A 23,183-nucleotide genomic window follows, 5' to 3' on the forward strand; every position below is an offset into this window, starting at 1 on the left:
GTTTTACCTTTGCCAAATCAGCCTCGAAACTACGTCAATAGTTGGTTATAATCAAAACTACACTGTTTTAGTCCTAAACTTCAAACACAAACTATAGCTTAAGGTAGGCCACAAACAAAGTTGTGTGTGCAAGATCTTCATTCTGGGGTATATTTACTTGGTACTATGAGTCAATGACTGAAAACCTTGATCCACTTGCTTTTTATTCCATGCGCCAATGAAATGAGAGTTGGGTTTCGGTTTTGTTGAAAGTTATAACCATGCTATAAAAAAAGGGCTCGTTGTTGTAATTGGTGAGTGTGAACTGTGAAGCAAGGCTGTGTGTGCATTAACAGTTCGTGAATTTTGATTTGACGAAATAGCCATTTTGTGAGCACAAATTAAACATGTGGTGGTCCGAGGTGAGCTTGAGCCTTCACTGCCCGCCAGGGTTCATGAGATGAGCTGATGGGTTTGAATTAAAGAGGCCTAGATTCGTGGGGTTTGGGTTAGGGAGGAATGAGGTCTGCCTTCTTTGTGGTTTTTGTTTTTAATTTTAGAGTTTGGCCTGCTGTTTAAGCTACATTTGGTGTTTTAAGTTTAGGCCTGAAGCGATGCAGTTTTGATTATGTCAGCTATTTACTTGGTCATCATTGAAACAACGTAGTTTTGAGGCTGATTTAACAAAAATAAAACACATCAATATGATAATGTGTTACTTAACAGCAAGCTATTCATTTGGTCATCATTGAAACAACATAGTTTTGAGGCTGATTTTGCAAAAATAAAACACATCAATATGATAATGTGTTACTTAACAACAAAAACTAACAGTGAGGGGTGAATTGCTAACAGAACCAAACTTTAGGGTGTAAAATCAAGTTTTTGAAATTTTAGAGTATAAAATCCAATCAACTCCAAACTTTAGGGATGTAATTTGCAATTTTTCCTTCAATTTTTTATGGATCAGCTCTTTTTTTTTTTTTTTGGGTTGTATGTACTGCTTCAACTCTTTTATTGGGTTTTTACTTTTTTTTTTGCTGGAATAAATCATGAATTTAAAGGATTATCTTAAGGTCTAAATTCTAAATTTTGTTCGTTCAAAAAAACTTTCTAAAATTTGAGAGCAGTCCAATAAGGAAATTTTTGTCTAATTTATAAATTTGCTTCTATATTTAATAGGAAATTTCAAAAGTCAGGGGGCCACCTTAGATTTGCCTCTACATTCTTTATATCGATTTTTTTTAAAGATAAAAGATAGAATATTTTTGTATCGATAACACTAATTGACTATATTCAATTTTCTAGAAGCCCCCAATGATAGAAATAGGAAGGGCAAAGGAGCTCAAACATGTCTAAGGATGATTGTAGACTTTAAGACTAGGCCAAAGTCCCTTCTCTAGGGTATGAACTCCAAAAGAAGTTCTCAGCCTAGTAAGCCTGAGAATTCATACCAACACCAAGGGAGTTTATTGCCATGCAAGAATCATGGGTGAGGTAGCCATGTTACATTTCAAAAAGATACCTTTTACTTTAAGGCAGGTTTTTGTTTTGTTTTGTTTTTTTTTTTTTTTTTTTTGAGAGGAACACCAAAATTTTATTGCATACTTTCTAAAGGAAATTACATCATGGAGAAGAGTTTGTTCTAAGAAACAGGGGTTCATTTCCATTCAAGTAGGAAAATCAACAATGCCCTTGGCATGTTTAATCTTTTGATTTATTTATTCATTTTTAACAATCCACTTCCCATGTAAAGAAAAATGTAACTAATGACCATGGAGATACAGTGAATTATAGGTGATTATTGGGTACTCTAAAAGTATATTTCCTCCCTCTCACATAGGGGTGGATCCCAACTATTATAGGCCCCACTCCATATAAGAGGAAGTGAGTATACTTTCAAAGTATCTAATAAATTTATGTGAATTCTTATATAAGCCTTATAAGAAACTCCTTCACAAAATCATCAAGTTGCCTCATAACCTACAAAGGATGTCCTTCTAGATTTGGGCCTCTGCCAATTTATCATTGATGAGAGTGACTACGTTCCTCTTAAGGTTATGGAATATGATATTAGTTGGGTTCTTCATGCTATTTGGAGTATATAATATTAGGCGGTTTGCTAAAAGATTAAGAGATTTCAATTCTTATTGTAGTTGGAAATAGTAGAGTCATGTTGCTTATGCTTTGGCAAAGGAGGTGTTAATAGTGACTCCTAGATTTGTGTAGAAGATTGTCCTAACTTAAACTTCCTTTTGCCTTGTGTACACGTTTACATGATATGAATGAATAAAACGCCTTTGTTTAATTTCAAAAACAAAAAAAAAAAAAAAATTGGTGAAGAGGATTTGAGTATGGTTCTTTTTACGAGAGATTAAATAATATTACTAAAAACACAAATAACTAACTAAATAAATAAATTTGCAGCTTCTTTTTGAGTTTGTCTAAAGCCATAACAAATTCAACAATGGTTGAAGCGGTGAGTTGTAATTAAAGTATAATAAATATGAATATATAATGTTAAAGATGATTTGTTCCAGGTGAAAATACTGTGGGGAGTAAAATGATCCTGATGGGAATATGGGCCTTTGGGCTATGCTAAGGAAGGCCGACCTGCTCTTGGGTTTGGAATTTGTTAGTACTACGGGTCGGCCCATACGCCGAGGATCCAAGAGTACAGCCGAGGGTGAATTTCTCCTCGGACGGACACTGGAGAACCGGGGACTTCATTGTAAAGGTTGGGAATGACACGGCCAAGACCATTGGCTAAAAGGGGTGAGCCCTTGAATCTCCTGGAAGCACCGATGTTAGGGAAATACCAAAGGTAAAGGCTGCCACATCCACATTAAAGACCCTGCACCTACCACCCTGGCCGCATTAATGGGGAAGTGACACCTGAACAGTGGAAATGAAACTTCTGGTTACTATTCAAAGGCACTGAGGAAAGAAATATCTAGCCTAAGGGGGAGTTAGGGCAACACGTGTACAAAGTATCAAAAAGAAGAGTATTTAAGGAGCAACCTAGAACAAAAAAGGGGGGGACTTTTCTGTAATCAAAAAGAAAAAGGGAAGGAGATAATATAAGAACAACTCTCGGCTTACGTCCGAGGAGGTCGATTTACAATATTCCTTGTTGTTTTCAAGTGTTAGCAATCTTTGACTTGTCATTTGATCCTTAGTCACTTCTAACCTGGGTTTCAAGCCCACACTCTACAAATTCATATTGTTTAAGGCTCATTAGGCCTGAGCCCGTAATTGTTCTTGGGGCCAGGTGCAATTGTGCGCTTACAATTGGCGCCGTCTGTGGGAACTCTAGTCTAGAAGAGGTAAGGATATTATGGCAGGCTTAGGCCCTTACCATGCAGAGTCACAGAGATCACAACCGGAGGACCATTTCGAACGTCTTGAACATCAAAGGGATCGTGAGGGGAGTGTCCATACTGAGTACCCAGGCGCCAGCCATACTCATGGTGGGAGTAGCACCACCCACGATGAGGGTTCTAAATCCATGCAGAAGGAAATCAACCGTTTAAAGAGAAAGCTACGCCGCGCCAAGCGTAGGTTTTCACCGTCCTCATCTAATTCTTCCTCAGAGGAGGATAGGGGAGCTGGCAATGGCTCAAGGTCGCGCTCTCCCACCAGTGCAACATCCTCCGGTGAGGAGGACGACCAGCCAACTCGCAGACGTAAGAAGCCACATTCTAGGGGCTTAGGCAACGATGCTATGAGTAGGGCGTTACACCAGCTCTCCAAATCTCCATTTGCACGGAGGATTGAGAAATGAAGGCTTCCCAGAAGGTTTACCCAGCCCTCTTTCACCATCTATAATGGCCGGACTGATCCGGTGGAGCATGTGAGTCACTTTAACCAGAGGATGGCAGTGCACTCTCACAACGAGACCCTGATGTGTAAAGTTTTCCCCTCTAGCCTGGGACCTGTTGCTATGAGGTGGTTCAACGGCCTTAAATCAGGGTCTATAAGTTCGTTTGGGGAGCTCACTAGAGCATTCGCATCACGGTTCATTACGTGTAGTAGAGTACCTCGGCCATTGGACTCGCTGTTATCCATGACCATGAGGGAAGGGGAGACGTTGAAAGCATACTCCGATCGTTATTGGGAGATGTTTAATGAAATAGATGGCGATTTTGATGAGGTGGCGCTTAATACCTTTAAGGTAGGCCTCCCTACAGATCACGACCTGAGAAAGTCTTTGACCAAAAAGCCTGTTCGCAGTGTACGTCGCCTCATGGACCGTATTGACGAGTATAAGAGAGTGGAGGAAGACCAACAGCAAGGAAAGGGAAAGGAGAAGGTTATCCCGCAGGAGAGAAGGGATTTCAGGTCGGACAGATACCACAATAATAGGCTGAGGAGAGATTACGTAGGACAGTCCGCCTCGGCAGCACCTCAGGCCGTGAACACTGTATTCCGGGAACCAGTGCATCAGCTGCTGGAGAAAGTTCGTAAGGAACCCTTCTTTAAATGGCCTGATAAGATGGCAGGAGACCCTGCGAAGAGGAATTATAACCTCTTTTGCCAGTACCACCGGGATGTGGGCCACACTACCGAGAACTGTCGGACCTTATGGAACCATCTGGAGCAGCTCGTCAGTGAGGGAAAGTTAAAGCAGCACTTGTGTCAGCCCACTGGGCAGGTCAGTCAAGTTGGCTCAAATAACCAGAGGAACAATACATCTTGGCCAGCATTGGGAACAATTAATGTTATCTTCGCTGCCCCTGGTAGGACCGGCTCAGGTCCCACTAGGGTAATGGCGGTTTCCCATCCTCAGACCGAGGATGTGGGTCGCAGGCCGAAGAGATTGAAGGGCACTTTGCCCGTCTTAGATTTTTCCGAGGAGGATAAGGTGGGTACTATCCAGCCCCATGACGACGCTCTTGTGGTTACCCTCAGAATAGGGAACTATGATGTGAGGAGGGTGATGATAGATCAGGGCAGCGGTGCAGATATCATGTACCCTGATCTGTTTAAGGGGTTAAGGTTGAAGTTGGAAGACCTTACTCCGTATGATTCGCCGCTCATAAGTTTTGAAGGGAGAGCCGTTGTGCCGAAGGGACAGATTCGTTTGCCCGTTCAATCCGGCTCAGAAACGGTTGAGGTGGACTTTATTGTGGTTGACGCGTACTCTCCGTATACAGCCATCCTTGCCCGGCCATGGCTGCACGCGCTTGGAGCCGTCTCCTCTACCTTACATGTTAAAGTTAAATTCCCCTCGGGGGAATGTGTTGAGGAAATCCTCGGCAGCCAATCGGTGGCCAGACAATGCATCTCGGCTGCTGTCCTGCATCAAACAGAAGCCGAGACTTCAGTTTTAATCACCAAAGACTTATAGCAGTTAACGGCTCCTGATTCATCTGGAGTGGTGACAGGAGATGAGACACATTGCGAGGGGTTGGAGAAGTTTCCAGTAGCCGATGACCCAGAGAGATTCTTCCAAGTCGGTGTACTTTTGCCACACCAAGAGAAGATGGAATTGTTAGAATTTTTGAAGGGCAATGTTGATGTTTTTGCGTGGGATCCTTATGAAGCTCCAGGCGTGGATCCGAGCTTCATTTGTCATCACTTAAATGTCAACCCAGCTATCGTTCCGAGAAGGCAGTCACCTCGGCGATCTTCCAGGGAACATTCCGAGGCTGTGAAGGAAGAGGTGCTTAAACTCAAGAGGGCTGGTGCTATCAAAGAGGTTTTCAACCCCGAGTGGTTGGCTCATACGGTTGTTGTCAAAAAGAAGAATGGAACGTGGAGGGTATGTGTGGACTTCACTGATCTGAACAAGGCCTGTCCTAAAGATTCGTTCCCAATGCCACGCATTGATCAACTGGTGGATGCCACTGTTGGACATCCTCGGATGAGTTTTTTGGACGCCTTCCAGGGTTACCATCAGATTCCCTTGGCATTAGAGGATCAGGAGAAGACTGCCTTCATTACACCGACGGGGAATTATCATTATAAGGTCATGCCATTCGGCTTGAAGAATGCTGGGGCTACCTATCAAAGGATGATGACCAGAATGTTCGAACAGCAAATGGAGAAAACCATTGAAGTATATGTCGACGATATGGTGGTGAAAAGCAAAGCAATACCCTCACACGTGAAAGATTTGGCCGACACTTTTCAGATATTGAGAAAGTACAAGTTGCGCCTCAACGCCTCAAAGTGCTCTTTCGGCGTGGGGTCTGGAAAATTTTTGGGATACATGATCACTCATAGAGGCATAGAGGTAAATCCGGCGCAGGTCAAGGCTATTCAGGACTTGCAGTCTCCTCGGAACCCAAAAGAAATCCAGAAGCTAACGGGAATGATTGCTGCCTTGAATAGATTCATATCCCGGTCAGCTGACCGGTGTCGTCCTTTCTTTCAACTGTTGAATAAGTGGAAAGGGTTTCAGTGGACCGAGGACTGCGAGTTAGCTTTTCAACAGCTCAAGCAATATCTTTCTCGGCCACCCATTTTGTCTCGTCCGGAGGCGCATGAGATTTTGTTTGCTTATCTGGCAGTGGCCGTCCACGCGGTCAGCTTGGTCCTGATAAGAGATGATAACGGGGTGCAAAGACCGGTATATTATGTTAGTAAGTCTTTAGGTGAAGCCGAGGTGCGTTATCAACCCTTAGAGAAAGCGCTCCTAGCCGTGGTTCATGCCACGCGAAAGCTTCCCCATTATTTTCAGTCTCACACAGTGGTTGTTCTGACCCAATTGCCCCTCAAGGCAGTGCTACGTAGTGCCGACTACTCGGGCAGGATAGCAAAGTGGGGGACCATCCTGGGGGCTTTTGGTGTTAAATACAAGCCTCGCACCTCGGTGAAGGGCCAAGTCCTCGCTGACTTGGTGGCGGAATTTGCCGAGCCATTGCTGGAAGAAACTCTGAAAAAGGCCCACATGGGTGAAAAATCAGTTGGTGTGATCACAGCTGCGGTGTCTCCGATTTGGGAAGTGTATGTGGATGGGGCTGCCAACCAGAGAGGGTCTGGTATTGGACTTGTTCTAATGTCCCCTGAAGGAATTGTCTTTGAAAAATCTTTAAGATTGGCCTTCTCGGCCACTAACAATGAGGCCGAGTATGAAGCAGTGTTGGTAGGCATGCAGATGGTACGTAAGATGGGTGGTAAGGAAGTCCATGTCTTCTCGGACTCTCAACTGGTGGTCGGCCAGGTCATGGGGACCATGGAGGCTAGAGACCCCAGAATGCAGGAATATTTGGCCCAGATCAAACGCCAGCAAACTGAGTTTGATTCCTTCGCCTTAACCCATATCTCTCGGAGCGGAAACACCCATGCAGACTCTTTAGCCACGCTGGCAACTACCTCGGCTCAAGGTTTACCTAGGAGGATTTACTAAAACCCTTTGTTGTCATTGCCGGCGCACCTCGTATCCATCTAATAAGGCCTGGTCCTAGTTGGATTGACCTGGTCGTATCTTTTCTTAAGAATGATGTCCTTCCTGAGGACAAATCTGAGGCAGATAAGATACGCCGAAAGGCGCCGCGTTTCTGGTTGTCCGAGGACCAGAAACTGTACAAACGATCCTTTTCAGGACCGTACTTGTTGTGTGTACACCCTGACTCAACGGAAGGGCTTTTGGAAGAACTGCATGAAGGGATTTGTGGTAGCCACACCGGGGGAAGATCCTTAGCCCACAGAGCTCTAACTCAGGGTTATTGGTGGCCTAATATGCAAAGGGAGGCTCAAGACTATGCCAGGAAATGCGATCAGTGTCAGAGGTTCGCCCCTAATATTCATCAAGCTGGAGGAGTTCTTAACCCCCTTTCCAGTCCTTGGCCCTTCGCACAGTGGGGACTGGACATAGTTGGGCCATTCCCAAGGGCAACAGGTAACAAAAGATGGCTTCTCGTGGGAACAGACTATTTCACTAAATGGGTTGAGGCCGAGCCCTTAGCAAATATTAGAGATGTTGACTCCAAGAAGTTCGTCTGGAAGAACATCGTCACTAGATTCGGAATACCACACACACTCATCTCGGACAATGGTGTCCAGTTCGATAGTAAGGCTTTCAGGAAGTATTGTGGTGACATGGGTATCATAAATAGATATTCCACCCCAGTTTATCCTCAAGGAAATGGACAAACCGAGACCGTTAACAAGGTCATTGTCAGTGGGCTGAAGAAAAGGTTGGACGATGCGAAAGGCAGATGGGTAGAAGAGCTCCCTCACGTTCTGTGGACGTACCAAACCACACCGCGCAGGTCCACTGGAGAAACGCCATTCTCTATGACTTATGGAGCCGAGGCGGTCATACCTTTGGAATCTGGTTTTCCTACCCTAAAGACAAGTTCTTTTAGCCCGGAGAATAACGATGGACTCCTAGAGAAAGGTCTTGATTTACTTGAGGAACGACGCGAGGCAGCTATGGTTCAAATGGCTTACTATCAACAGAAGCTAAAACGAGGATATGATGCCCACGCGAGGCTAAGGCCACTTGCACCTGGTGATCTTGTGCTAAGAAAAGTTGTTGGCACCTCTAAAAACCCAGCTTCGGGTAAGCTAGGACCCAATTGGGAAGGCCCTTATCGCATTGTGTCAGTAGCAGGCATAGGGTCATATCGGCTAGCTGACCTGGACGAACGAATTGTACCACGTCCATGGAATGTAAATAACCTTAGAAGATATTATTATTAATAAAATGTGCTTTTGTCAGTTAATATTTCAAAGTTATGACTATCTCTGATGCTTGCAGCTACTGTTCTTAAGAATCAAACAGAAACTTGGTTAAGTGCAGTCCTCGGACCACAAACCTTGTGGAAATTGATGTCTTGTCATTTGTTAAACAGAACCTTAGTTATGTCGGGTCCTCGGACCTCCTACTTTGGGGAAATTAACATTTGAAGCTACTATCTTTAAGAATCAAACAGAAACTTGGTTAAGTGCAGTCCTCGGACCACAAACCTTGTGGAAATTGATGTCTTGTCATTTGTTAAACAGAACCTTAGTTATGCCGGGTCCTCGGACCTCCTACATTGGTGTAATTACAATTTGAAGCTACTATCTTTTAGTATGATAAAGAAACTTGGTTAAGTGCAGTCCTCGGACCACAAACCTTGTGGAAATTGATGTCTTGTCATTTGTTAAACAGAACCTTAGTTTTGCCGGGTCCTCGGACCTCCTACTTTGGGGAAATTAACATTTGAAGTTACTATCTTTAAGAATCAAACAGAAACTTGGTTAAGTGCAGTCCTCGGACCACAAACCTTGTGAAAATTGATGTCTTGTCATTTGTTAAACAGAACCTTAGTTATGCCGGGTCCTCGGACCTCCTACTTGGTCGAAATTAACATTTGAAGCTACTATCTTTAAGATTCAAACCCCCACTTGGTTAAGTGCAGTCCTCGGACCACAAACCTTGTGGAAATTGATGTCTTGTCATTTGTTAAACAGAACCTTAGTTATGCCGGGTCCTCGGACCTCCTACTTTGGGGAAATTAACATTTGAAGCTACTATCTTTAAGAATCAAACAGAAACTTGGTTAAGTGCAGTCCTCGGACCACAAACCTTGTGAAAATTGATGTCTTGTCATTTGTTAAACAGAACCTTAGTTATGCCGGGTCCTCGGACCTCTTACTTTGGGGAAATTAACATTTGAAGCTGCTATCTTTAAGAATCAAACAGAAACTTGGTTAAGTGCAGTCCTCGGACCACAAACCTTGTGGAAATTGATGTCTTGTCATTTGTTAAACAGAACCTTAGTTATGCCGGGTCCTCGGACCTCCTACTTTGGGGAAATTAACATTTGAAGCTACTATCTTTAAGAATCAAACAGAAACTTGGTTAAGTGCAGTCCTCGGACCACAAACCTTGTGGAAATTGATGTCTTGTCATTTGTTAAACAGAACCTTAGTTATGCCGGGTCCTCGGACCTCCTACTTTGGGAAAATTAACATTTGAAGCTACTATCTTTAAGAATCAAACAGAAAGTTGGTTAAGTGCAGTCCTCGAACCACAAACCTTGTGGAAATTGATGTCTTGTCATTTGTTAAACAGAACCTTAGTTATGCCGGGTCCTCGGACCTCCTACTTTGGGGAAATTAACATTTGAAGCTACTATCTTTAAGAATCAAACAGAACTTGGTTAAGTGCAGTCCTTGGACCTCCTACTTTGGGAAATTTAACGTTTGAAGTTATGACTATCAATAACCAAACAAGAACTTGGCCAAGTATAGTCCTCGGATCACAAATCTTGTTGGTGTCCTTACCCTTATCACACATGTTAAGGAAATTATTGCTTCTCCATTTGTTAAAATTGGATCTTCGGTTCTTTATTTTTGACTGTCAAATCTGTTCAGATTATAAAAGTTTGATCTTTATGTGAGTTATTTGCACAGTGACACTTTTTAATATCTAAAGTTATGTGATAATTTTTGAAGTCATGATGGTTTGCATGGTAGAGTGACATTCCCTGTAATTACTTCTTGTTACAAACTTTCATGGCAAACACGAAGAAAATAAAGTAAAGTAAAGGCAACAATAATAAAGGCCGAATGAAATGTTTTTCATTAAACGTATACAAAAAAAGGGAATACAAAAATTCCTAGACTAGGCCCTAAGCTAGGGAAGGAGAGCTTCATGGGAGCTGCTGCCAGTCTCAGTACTCTTCAATTCCATTTCAAAGGTTGATAATGCTTGTTTTCCTTTGTTCGTTGAAGGCATGAGGGGCTCCATGCTTGGGGTTTCCTCCTTCTCGGCACCATCACGCTTGTCCTCCTCTTTATGGGAACCTTCAGGTTCTGTAGGAGTAGGAACAAGCTCTTGTACCACTGGAGGAAGAGCAGGAGAGGAAGGGACAGGAGGGTCTTCAATTTCTTGAATGTCTAAGGGAAGCCAAATATTTTCGGGCTTCCTCAGTTCGGAAACTTGAGGAACCCCTGCCATATTCATGGCCTCCCCCCAGACTTGCTGACAGTATTCACGGCACAAGGCCGCGAAGGCTTCTGTCAACTCCTCTTGGGTTTTGGTGACCCCCTCCTGGTAACTGGCCTTCTTCGCGGCCTCCATGGCATGCTTGTGGACGTGAGCTTCCTCTTTAGCCAGCGCAAGCTCCTTTTCAAGATCGGAGCGTGCCTGTTGGATTTGGGCAAGCTCGTCCTCCTTTTGACGGAGGAGCTTACGCTGCGCCTCCACTTGACTCTCCATTGTCTTCAAGCTGGCCTTGTCACCGTCTCTCTCTCTCTCTTCAGATCGGCCAACTGTGAAGTGAGCCTTCCTTTCTCTGCCAGGGCCTGGCCCAGAGACTTTTCTGCTTCTTGCCTCAACTCCTGCTCCATCCCAGCACGCCTCCGAGAGTCCTCCACGAAATTCTCGGCCGCAAAAACTTCTTGGATGGACTGAGAAAGGGTTAAGAAGGTTAAATACAACGAAATGCTTATAAATAAGTGTAGAAAACAAAAGTGTACAATTGGAGTTTACTAGAGCTAAACCCCTTTTTAACGAGAGGAATAGCTGCGGATGGCCCATCTTCTCCAAAGACTCCATGTCCTTGAGCAGCAGAAGAGAACGCTCCAACACCTCGGCCAAGTGGTGGGCGTGGCCTTGTTGCACGGCTCTTATGCTGGAGTGGCAGGGAATAGGGGCGCCGTCCAGTCTCAAATCAGGAGACCAGGCGACTGGCGCTCGTCGTACCTTAGCCACTTCTCTAATCTCCCCACTCTCGGCCGAGCGGGCGTGCCCTTTGCCTTTGTCTGGCTTCTGCTGCTGGGCCAGAGGCGGTTGCTGTTTTATTTTCTTTGCCCTCTCCCCACCAGCCACCTCGGCGTCCACCTTTCTCTTCTTCTTAGGATCGTCGGTAGGAGGCTTAGTGTCGGCTGGAGGAGGAGGAGGTGGTGGCAAGGCAGGATGAGCTTGGGACCCCCTTGCACCCTTCTTTGCCACCCGGGCACCTCTGTCGGACATGAGATCCTTAAGCGTGTCCATTTCTTCTTCGGTTGTACTATCGTCTGGACGCGCTATCACTAGACCTGCAATCCCTGAGGCCTCGGCTTCTTCTTCTTCTTCCTCCTCGTCGGAGAGGATAACAAATGGGTTTCCGCGAGGTCGTGGAGAGCCCTCGAACTGAAATTGCTCTATCTCCTCGTCCAAAGTGTTGGAAGAAGACACTCGCTCCTTCGGGATGGCAACGCCCTGAAGATGGACGGCGAGGGGAACTGCCGCTATGGGCTGGTTGTACAACACGGTGTGGGGGGCGTCGGGGAGATCGCGGTCGTCCAAAAAGTTGGGCCGGGCTACGTTTATTTTCCTTCGCCTTCGGTCACCTGCGATTATAGCGTTTTCTATCTCCTGGAAGTCCGAAGAGATGGGAGTGTACCCCAGAATCAGATGAGTGGCTCTGAGTTGTAAGTCCTCGCTGACAAACACCTCGGAGCGAAGGACTCGGTTTAGATCGGCAACACTGCAGTGGCTCAAGCGTGGACGCACGTGTTGTTTATCTGCGAAGAAAGATGTGAAAGTGAACGACATGGTCAGATTCACATGGCAAGTGATAAAGTTAAACAAATATAAACACATATTAGTGTGCATGTTTGTGAATATTAAAGGAAGTTGTCAGGTGGGGAGGTTAATCCTAAGGTGTCGCACTTGGATCTCCCCACTCAACTGGGCAGTGGAGGCCGTCGTGCCAGTTCCCAGAGACGATCAGGTAGTCGTCCTTCATGCCTTTATTGGATTTGGGCAGACAGGAGATTAGCCTAACGACACTGGAGCGAGACTTAATGTAATAACCTACATTGGAAAGTTTATGTGACTCGTATAGAAAGACGACGTCATGCTAGGTGAGGTTTAAACCCATCTGCTCGTTTAGAGCATCGATACTACCCAAAACTCTAAAAACGTTTGGGAGGCACTGATCGGGACACAACCGGTGGTTGCGAAGGTACTCCCTAGTGACAGGTCTCATTGGGAGGGTCATCCCACCCTCTATAAAGGCTATCATTGGGATGATCACTTCTCCCTCTTTTCTAGAACCGGCCACGGCTTCTGCCGGGCAATATTTTAACCCTACATCACCGGGAATGTGATATTTGGCTCTGAAGCCTTCCATTCCGGCGGCGGTATCGACTAGACACTTAAACCTACCCATAGGAGAGAAACGAAAGATTAAACTCTAAGAGGGAGAATGTTTATAGTGACAGCCGAGGACAAGGACCGAGGAGAAAAGGTTAAGAATAGAAAGAACAAAAACTTACAAAGTTGAAGATGTGCAAATTTCCACGATTTTCTGCAGGTAAAGTATGATGGCTGATGTTTTGATGGGATTAACCCCTGGGGAATTAAATGAAGGCGCAGGTTCCCGAAGCGTCACGGCGTGTGGGAAAGCGGCCTCGAAATTATATTTATCCCGCTTAAATTTTCGTGGAGTAATGAGGGCCGTTGGATGTCCATCTCGCCGTTGAACGTGGGGGACAAAGTGTAACTGGCAGTAATAAATGCGTGCGTTTTTGAAAATAAAACCGCCAAGTGGCATCTCCTGGGACGCGAAACAATTTCCACACGTGCCATCGCTCACAAAGTATGTGGAGCAGGTTCTCGTCAGATCAAAATCCTATTTTTCTCCTCAGACGTCGAAAATTGGAGTTTTGAGGGGTTATTGTGGAGAGTAAAAAGACCCTGATGGGAATATGGGCCTTTGGGCTATGCTAAGGAAGGTCGACCTGCTCTTGGGTTTGGAATTTGTTAGTACTACGGGTCGGCCCATACGCCGAGGATCCAAGAGTACAGCCGATGGTGAATTTCTCCTCGGACGGACACTGGAGAACCGGGGACTTCATTGTAAAGGTTGGGGAATGACACGGCCAAGACCATTGGCTAGAAGGGGTGAGCCCTTGAATCTCCTGGAAGCACTGATGTTAGGGAAATACCAAAGGTAAAGGCTGCCACATCCGCATTAAAGACCCTGTACCTACCACCCTGGCCGCATTAATGGGGAAGTGACACCTGAACAGTGGAAAGGAAACTTCTGGTTACTATTCAAAGGCACTGAGGAAAGAAATATCTAGCCTAAGGGGGAGTTAGGGCAACACGTGTACAAAGTATCAAAAAGAAGAGTATTTAAGGAGCAACCTAGAACAAAAAAGGGGGGGACTTTTCTGTAATCAAAAAGAAAAAGGGAAGGAGATAATATAAGAACAACTCTCGGCTTACGTCCGAGGAGGTCGATTTACAATATTCCTTGTTGTTTTCAAGTGTTAGCAATCTTTGACTTGTCATTTGATCCTTAGTCACTTCTAACCTGGGTTTCAAGCCCACACTCTACAAATTCATATTGTTTAAGGCTCATTGGGCCTGAGCCCGTAATTGTTCTTGGGGCCAGGTGCAATTGTGCGCTTACAAATACTACTTCAGTCGATTTGGACCATACATTTTGGTCAATATTATTTTTAAATTGCAACAAATTTGATCATTAACTCACTAATAAAAAATACTTATATAGCAAATGGTTTATACAGTTAGTACACTTAAAGCTTATGTGGCTAATAAAAAAAGGTCCAAATTGACTGTAAATTAAAAGTAACAATAAACAAATTGAATGTTACCAGAAATTAATGACCAAATTAACTATACTCTCAAAATATAGTAACCAAAATAGTATTTTAACCTTTAATTTATAAGTGATATTATAATTTAGGTTAAAATGCAAAATTGACTCTCTAAGGTTTTTTAGATTTCATTTTAGTTCTCAAACTTTGCTTTCATTCATTTTAGTATTTTAATTTCAAGTTTATTCAATTAAGCTTCTCCGTCAAGTTTATTTTTGCTCAGTTTCTTATTTAAGAAAATTACAATTTATCGACCCACTTGTGATTTGACCGAAATTTAAGTTGTCTACCTATAATTTGAAATTTGACATTTTACTCACTTGAGATTAGGGATAGCAATGTGGCGGGTTGGGGGCAGGACAAAGCCAAAGGATGAGGTCTTCATCCTCACCCTGCTAATTTTGTCTTGAATAATACATCCAAGTGTTTAACAAGACAATCACAAAAAAAAAAAAAAAAAAACTCATAGTATAACACAACAAAATAAAGGCAGAGGATCACATTGGGTATAATAAAATAAGCTAATATTGATATATTTGTTTAAATAGTAGAGTTTTAGGATATGAAAAATTTACAATTATAATCCTTAGCAATGCAGGGTGGGGCGGGGATAGGGAAGGGCAGGTCTAAAAAGTCAAAACCCATCCTTGCCCTGCCCCGCCTGCCCTTTTGTGCGGGGCAAAAATCATGCCTCATCCTCGCCCTACCACCTTTGCGGGGCGGGAAAAACCTGCGCAGGGCGAAGTGAGGAGGAGTGGGTTAAATGGAGTGGAGCAAAATTGCCATCCTCACCTGAAAGTAGCTCTTTTAGATTTATATAACTCAACTCTATTAAAAACAAAGGCCAAAATAGGAAATTAACACAGTTTCCCAAACAATGTAATTAGTAGGTATTGTTACAAAACTATATTTTTTACTAACATCTCGAGTTTAAAAGAGTCGATTTTGGGCCTAAAAATCAAGTCTTTGAGGGTCGATTTTCATGGTCTGACCATGTCTGATGTGTCATTTTTTCCACGTGGCATCCACTTGGAAATCGAGTCTTTAAGACTCGATTTATAACCCTTTACAACACTTGTATACTGTTTTAAGCCCACCATTTACATCTTCTCATCAGAGAAAAAAAAAAAAAAACCCAAAAACAGATCGACATGGGTGGACTAGATCGACGACCTTCTTCGTCTTCCTCTGCCTTTGCTTATTTCACTTTAAGCTTCTCGTCTAGATCGACGACCTTCTTCAACAACCACCACCACTCCACCTCTCCTCCTCTCCGCCATGCGTCAACATGTACAGAGCCTCGCATCCGTCGTCTCTTTCGGTGTGATTCTCCATCGACCACCACTGCTCGACGGACAGCAAAACAACACCATGATCGGTGACGGCGAGAATTCTGGGTTCATGGGTTTTGGATTGTTGATTTTGTGGGTTCATGGTTTTTTTTTACTGGTGTTTTTGGTTCTTCTTCGTATAGGTTTTTTGGTGTTTGATTTTTTTTTTTTTGTGGGTTTGGTTGAAATGGTGGTTTAGTGGCTGTGTTGGTGATGGTTCGGTAGCTGTGGTTGTGGTTGCCGTGGGATGTGTTGGTGGTTGTGGCTGTGTTGGTGGGTTTTTTTTTTTTTTTTTTTTTTTGGCTGTGGGTTGGGATTGCCGTATGGAGTTTGTTGCTGGTGGAATGGTGGTGGAGGTGGATGTGGTTAGTTAAAAGTTTGTTGTGGGTGATATTTTTTTTTTTGGTATTTCTGCCTTTTTGGGAATGGCTTGTACAAGAGACTTAGACTAAATTTTTTTTGGCTTATAAATCGAGTGTTAAAGACTCGATTTCCAAGTTAGCATCACGTGGAAAAAATGCTATATCAGACATGATCAGATCATGAAAATTGACTTTCAAAGATTCGATTTTTAGGTCCAAAATCGACTCTTTTAGCCTCGAGATGTTATTTAAAAATATAGTTTTGTAACAATGTCTACTAATTATATTGTTTGGGAAACTGTGTTAATTTTCTATTTTGGCCCCAAAATAAAATAGGCAAATTACAATTTATGTTTGGTTAAAATTTAAATGGTTTACTTTGAAATTTTATGATGCAAGTATTCCGATAAATAGTTTTTTATCTTATTTGATTTTGTATTTTTATTTTTTATGTGTTTTTGAATAAGAGAAATATAGAAGTAGAGCAAAATTAAATATTTAACTTTGTTTTTGGGGCCAAAATAGGAAATTAACATAATTTCTCAAACATTATAATTAGTAAGCTGTTACAAACCGAAGGCCCAAATCTTTAAACAAAGCCTATTCGGGAACGCAAGGGTTTTATTTTTTTGGGGTAAAATTATCCGCTCTATAAAATCCAGGAACCATCTTCACAGTCCACAGTACATGGAAGTATGGAACCCTAATTTTAGCTTCTCTCTTCAGTCTTCACCTTCCTTTGTGTCTCTGTGTGTTATAATTATTGTTTGGTAGAATAGTCCTTAATTTTTTTGCCCAATGATGTACACCAAAATTTTATTGAGCGGTTTGGCATGGTTTTTTGATTCATTATCAGCCCTTTACTCAACACCACTTTTCACTACCACCACAACCACAACCACATTCTACTCTTCTTTTATCATTTATATATATATATACACACAAATTTTATTTTCTATGGTGGTGGTTTGTAAAGGCTTTTGATGAGTGCCCATTGCCTTAAAAAAAACAACCGTGGATGATCATTCAAAGCTATGAGATCTGAGGGCTTCTTTTTCTTTATTTTCATTTACATGCATTTCTTGTATTTGGGTTTTTGTTTTTGTTGTGAATGATGATAAATGCACTGGGCTCTGAGCAGTTTTTATTTATTGATGGAAATGCAACCTAGAAAGCTGTTTCTGATACTTCATAGTTTAGTGCTTTGAATTTCCCACATGTACCTAAGTAATTTATCTCTATCTGTATTTGTCCAATGATTAAAAAAACTCAATTGATTTTCTTCATCAGCCTTTACCATGTTTTCTCTGTTGTCATCATCATTATTATGGGATATGGGGGATTTATCTCAACAGTACCCTTATCCTGTTTTGTTAGAAATCTATTGTTTGAATCCTTGAACTGCTAGATGGTGATTAGAAGTACACTATTTGACTCAATCAATGCTAAGTTATAAGTTAATTGTTGTTTCTTTTAATCTGTGGCCTGTTATTATGGTAAACAGAGAATTTTGACAATAAACTTTGGTCACAGTCACACACCTGTCTTTAAGATTGACATTAATTTTAGGCATTTTGGTTCCTTTTCTAAAATGCATGTGGCCCTTGCTTGGCTATGGTTACAGTAGGTAATTCCTGATTCCTTTTTCAATTTCTACTAGTTTGCTAGATATTTTTAGACTACCTTTTTTTTTCTCTCCTAGTATTGTTCAGTTGATGAGGTCACTTATTTGATTTGTTTAACCCTTAATTACATTGAAAGAGCATTGAAGCCGTTTTCATCTGCCCAATGATGAATTCAAATTGCACTGTGACAGTTATTTTGATTTTCATTTTGAACCCCCATTGACGCATCCGTGAGCCCACCAGCATGTGTTCTAGGCTACTAGTCGCTGTTGGCTGTTGGCTGTTGGCTGCTGGTTGTGGTTGAGGTGGTGGTGGTGGTGTTTATTGTTGTTGTTGTTGTTGTTATTGTTTTTGTTTTATAATGTGGGAAGGCTCTTAATGAAAATCATAAGCTTCACTGTTCACGAATACATGATCTGAGGGCTGCAGCAGCTTCTTCCCCCATAACCAACTTTTTCCTTGTTAAAATTGGTGTATTTTTGTCTTTTTTAATTTCTTATCCCTCCTTTTAGCATTAAAAATTTAAACTTGTGTTTTCCATAGAGGTTTCTGATGGTTAATTGGAGTCTTAGGCATGGTCATATTATCTTTGTTCAATGGGTTTTTATTTTGACAAGGTTCTATGTTAAGCTTATCTTTGTTCAATGGGTTTTTCTAACTCAAAAGTTTTAGTCAAGATTCTTTAATAAGTCTCCATGTGAAATTTGTCTCTGGCTTGGGAATTATTATTTGCCAGACTTTAACAATTGAGTAAGCTGTTTGTTCACAAACTGCCTAGTCTGACTCTTATTACTCAGTAAATTACTCCATTGTGCCTGAATTAAACAATGGATAACAGAAGTTTTTGGGTGCTATATTCTGGGGGTGTTAGCCAGATGGAGATATGCTAGAAATTTCTTAAGTAAAAGAAGTGGCTATTTTTGGTGCAAAACTTTCTTACAAGGCAAGTCTTTGTTTTCCATTATGCTTTTTCCTTAATTATTTGCATCATTTACTTTAAAGAATCAAGATTGTTAATGGAAAGCTCATCTTTAATCTCTTTCATTATTTTGGTTTTTGTTGATCATGGTTATTTCTTAAGTGGATTTTACAATTGTTGATTTGCTGACTTTCACTTTGGTTTTTGGCATACTACATTTCTATCCTGCACTATGATGGACTTCTGAACTATATTGATCGGTTGCATGGTTTCAATTTATCACTAGCCTTTACGCACCACCACCCTGTCTTCTCCGTTATGTAGTTGTGTGTGTATCCTTGTTGGTGTGCAGAGTCTTTTGATGATTGGCATTTGCATTCCATAGATGATTTTATCAGAGCTATGAAATCTGAGCTCTTTCATAGAGCTTACATTTTTTATGAGTTAAGATTTAATTATGTGCTGGATGGTTTATGCACTGGGCTCTGAGAGGTATATTGCTTCTTTAGATGGAGTTAGACCTAGAAAGCTCTATATCTGAACCTACCTGAAGCAATTGCTGTATCATGTTTTGATTTTGGTATTTGGGATATAGATGATCTTCTTATTTTGATAGAGACCAAGGAACACCTAAATCTTCAAACAAAATTTCAGAAAGGTAGGTTTCTTTTTGGGTAAAACTGTCCGCTCTATAAATTCTAGGGGCCATCTTGACTGTCCACACATGGAACCCTCATTTTAGCTTCTCTCTTCAGTTTTCACCTTGCTTTCCTCTGTGTCTATTTTTTGTTTTAATTATTGTTTGGTCGAATAGTCCTTAATTTTGCCCAATGATGTACAAATCAAAATTTAATTGAGTGGTTTGGCATGGTTTTTAATTCATTATCAGCCCTTTACTCATCACCACTTTCACTACCACCACAACCACCATCTACTCTTCTTTTAACATACATATAAATATATACACACACACACACAATTTTGTTTTTCTTTGTTGGTGGTTTGTAAGGGTTTTTGATGAATGCCCATTGCCTCAAAAAACTGTGGATGATCATTTCAAAGCTATGAGATCTGAGGACTTTTCTTTACTTTCCTTTACATGCATTTCTTATATTATGTTATGTGTTTTGATTAGGGTTTTTGTTGTTGTGCATGATCATAAATGCACTGGGCTCTGAGCAGTTTTAATTTATCACTGCATTATTGATAGAAATGCAGCCTAGAAAGCTGTTTCTGACACTACATAATTTTTTATATGTATATATAGTTGAGCACATTGTAAAATTTGCAAGATTTCTTGTTCTTTGAATTATTCTATCTAATGTTGGGTCATAATATATATATTTTTAAATAGTGAAATTATTTCATATTTGCTTGCTTATTGTTGTTTCTTTTAAACTGTGGAATGTTATAATAGTAAAGAAATAATTTCGACTATAAATTTTGGTCACACCTGCCTTAAGATCGACATTAATCTTATGCATTTTGGTTCCTTTTCTAAAATGCATGTGGCCCTTGCTTGGCTATGGTTATAGTTGGTAATTCCTGATTCCTTTTCTATTTCTACTAGTGTGCTAGATATTTTTAGACTACTTTTTTTCCTTCACTTATTTGGTTTCTTTAACCCTAAATTTCATTGAAAGAGAGTTGAAGCCTTTTTCATCTGCCCAATGATGAATTTAAATTGCATCATGACAGTTATTTTGATTTTCATTTTGAACCCCCATTGACACATCCAGTGAGCCCACCAGCATGTGTTCTAGACTACTAGTTGCGGCTGGCTGTTGGCTGCTGGTTGTGGTGGTGGTGGTGATGATGATGATGATGATGATGCTTGTTGTTGTTTTTCTTGTTCAAAATGTGGGAAGGCTCTTAATGAAAATCATAAGCTTCACTGTTCTTGATTACACAATCTGAGGGCTGCAGCAGCTTCTTCCCCCGTAACCAACCTTTTTCATCCTTTAAATTGGTGTATTTTTGTCTTTTTAAAGCTCTTAGCCTGCGTGTTTAGCATTAACAATTGAATAAGCCGTATGTTCACAGCATGCCTAGTCTGGCTTTCATTACTCTATTGTGCCTGAATTAAACAATGGAAAACAGAAGTTTTCAGGTGCTATATTCTAGGGGTGTCAGCCAGATGGAGATACGCTAGATATTTCTTAGGTAAAAGAAGTGGCTATTTTTGGATTTAAACTTTCTTACAAGGCAAGTCTTTGTTTTCCATTATGCTTGTTCCTTGTGTATTTGCGTCATTTACTTTCAAGATTGTTAATGGAAAGCTCATCTGCAATCTCTTTCACTATTTTGGTTTTTATTGATCATGGTTATCTCTTAAGTGGATTTTACAATTATTGATTTGCTGACTTGCACTTTGGTTTTTGGCATGCTACATTCCTATCATGCCCCATGATGGACATCTGAACTATATTGATTGGTTGCATGGTTATCGCCAGCCTTTGCGCACCGCCACTGTCTTCTCCATTATGTAGTTGTGTGTGTGTGTATTTATGTGTCCTTGGTGGTGTGCAGAGTCTTTTGATGATTGCCATTTGCATTCTGTAGATGATTTTGTCAGAGCTATGAGATCTGTGGGCTTTCAGAGCATACATGTTTATGTGGGTCAAATGTATCTAGACCTGGTCTAATGTCAGAAACTGTTAAATTGTAGCCTTTTTTGTTGCATAAATTCTTGTTCCAAAAGGAAGCAGTTGTCTTGATTACTCAATTTGACCCATGCACGTGCAGTTGGTTGGATGTTTCAGATCCAAAAGCACTGATTAGGGTCTTTGGCAAGGTTATGGTCTCAATTGCCTCTTTGACTGTATATCATATAGCTTTTATTTATTACATATGTGACTGAATATTTTTTTTGAAGTTGAAATATTCTATATTGCTGTAGTTTGCATTAGATGTTAAGAATTAATTATGTGCTGAATGGTTTAGGCACTGGGCTGTGAGAGATATTTGCTTCTTTAGATCGAGTTAAATCTAGAAAGCTCTATATCTGGATCTACCTGAAACAATTGCTGTATCATGTTTTGATTGATGGTATTTAGGATACAGATGATCTCCTGTCTTTGACTATCGTACTTAAATTGTGGAGAGATTTTTTAAAATTTTTTTAAAAGAATGATGTTGCTTTGTCTACATTATGCCTTCTGTGTGATTGAAGACTTTGAGCTGTACAGTATTTACATCTGCCCTATGATGAAAAATAGTTCTGTTGAGCGGTGCTTTTGTTTTCTCATTTTTAGCCTCCATCTCTACTGCCACACTCACCATCATCAATATGCTGCTGCTGCTGCTACTGCTACTGCTACTGCTTCTTCTTCTTTATTGTTATTATTATTATTATTATTTGTTTATTGGTTTTGGTAGAGGTGGTAGTGGTTGGTATTCTTATTGCCGTAAAAGATGTTGAATGGCTTTTAAAGAGAATCATAAGTTTCACTGTCGGTGAATCATTAGAGCTATGTGATCTGAGGGCTGAAGCTTAGTTAATTTTTTTCCCTTGAAGCATTTTCTTTTACGACTTTTGGTTCCAGAAGTGTTATATATTATCTGGATATCTTTCAGTCTTACTTTATTTTATTCCCTTACACTTGTTTTATTTAAAATCTCAGATTATGATTGCTAAGTATGTTGTAAAAGTTATGGTTACAATTTGTATGTTTGCATAGCTGCTAGTCGCCTACTCCTTGAGTACTTTCAGTTGATCTTAGGTTTGTGCAGTAGCTTTGAATATGGTGCTGTAGGTTTATCATTAAGTCTGATATCACCCACCATCCATTTTGCCCGATGATGTACAACTCAGAAGTATTGAACGATTGCATTGTTTTCATCCATGGTTGCACTTTTTGCGCCACCAAATGGTCTCTGTGTGTATGTGTGTGTGTGTGTGTTTGTGTTTGTGTTGACTATTTGGTGGTGTGAAATGGCCTATGGTGAAGCCAGTGGCATTAATCGGAGATGATCTGTTTTAAGCTATGAGATCTGAGGGCCTTGCTTTTAGCATATTCCTTTTTGGTGGTTTTGTGTCATTTCTCTGTAATCTGTAAACCTTGGATGATGTGTTTTGAGATAGAGATCTAAGGTCTCTTTTAATTGTATTTCTTTTCTAAATGTTATTTTATGTGTGTTGGGGTGTGTTTCACATTATGATTTCCTTTGGTAAATGAAACAAGGATTGGTTAGAAATATTTAGTTTAACTTCACGGGTTTTTTTTTTCCTTTACCCTGTGATTTGAATTTATGTATTCCAGTGTTGTTTTTGTTTATAGATTTTCTTTCTCTATTTTGTTTTCATTTTTTGATTTGAAGTATGGTTTTGTTAAATACACAAAGATGATGATGTTGAATAGCAAGTTTGTAGAGGTGGTCTCTTGCCCTTCCTGTTCTTTTAGTCCAGAAT

At 41.1% G+C, this 23,183-nt stretch overlaps 2 non-coding genes across 2 annotated transcripts; both read left to right on the forward strand.

Moving 5' to 3' along the window:
• The first annotated feature begins 17,335 nt into the window (after positions 1-17,335).
• LOC142605440 (small nucleolar RNA snoR118) lies at positions 17,336-17,416 on the forward strand. The gene has a single exon (XR_012839060.1). It is a non-coding gene; the product is annotated as a small nucleolar RNA snoR118 (small nucleolar RNA).
• Positions 17,417-19,920: 2,504 nt separating this feature from the next.
• Positions 19,921-20,012, forward strand: LOC142605441 (small nucleolar RNA snoR118). The gene has a single exon (XR_012839061.1). It is a non-coding gene; the product is annotated as a small nucleolar RNA snoR118 (small nucleolar RNA).
• The last annotated feature ends 3,171 nt before the right edge of the window (positions 20,013-23,183 follow it).

Source organism: Castanea sativa, chromosome 7 (genome assembly GCF_040712315.1).
Source record: "Castanea sativa cultivar Marrone di Chiusa Pesio chromosome 7, ASM4071231v1".
Classification (NCBI taxonomy): Eukaryota; Viridiplantae; Streptophyta; class Magnoliopsida; order Fagales; family Fagaceae; genus Castanea; species Castanea sativa.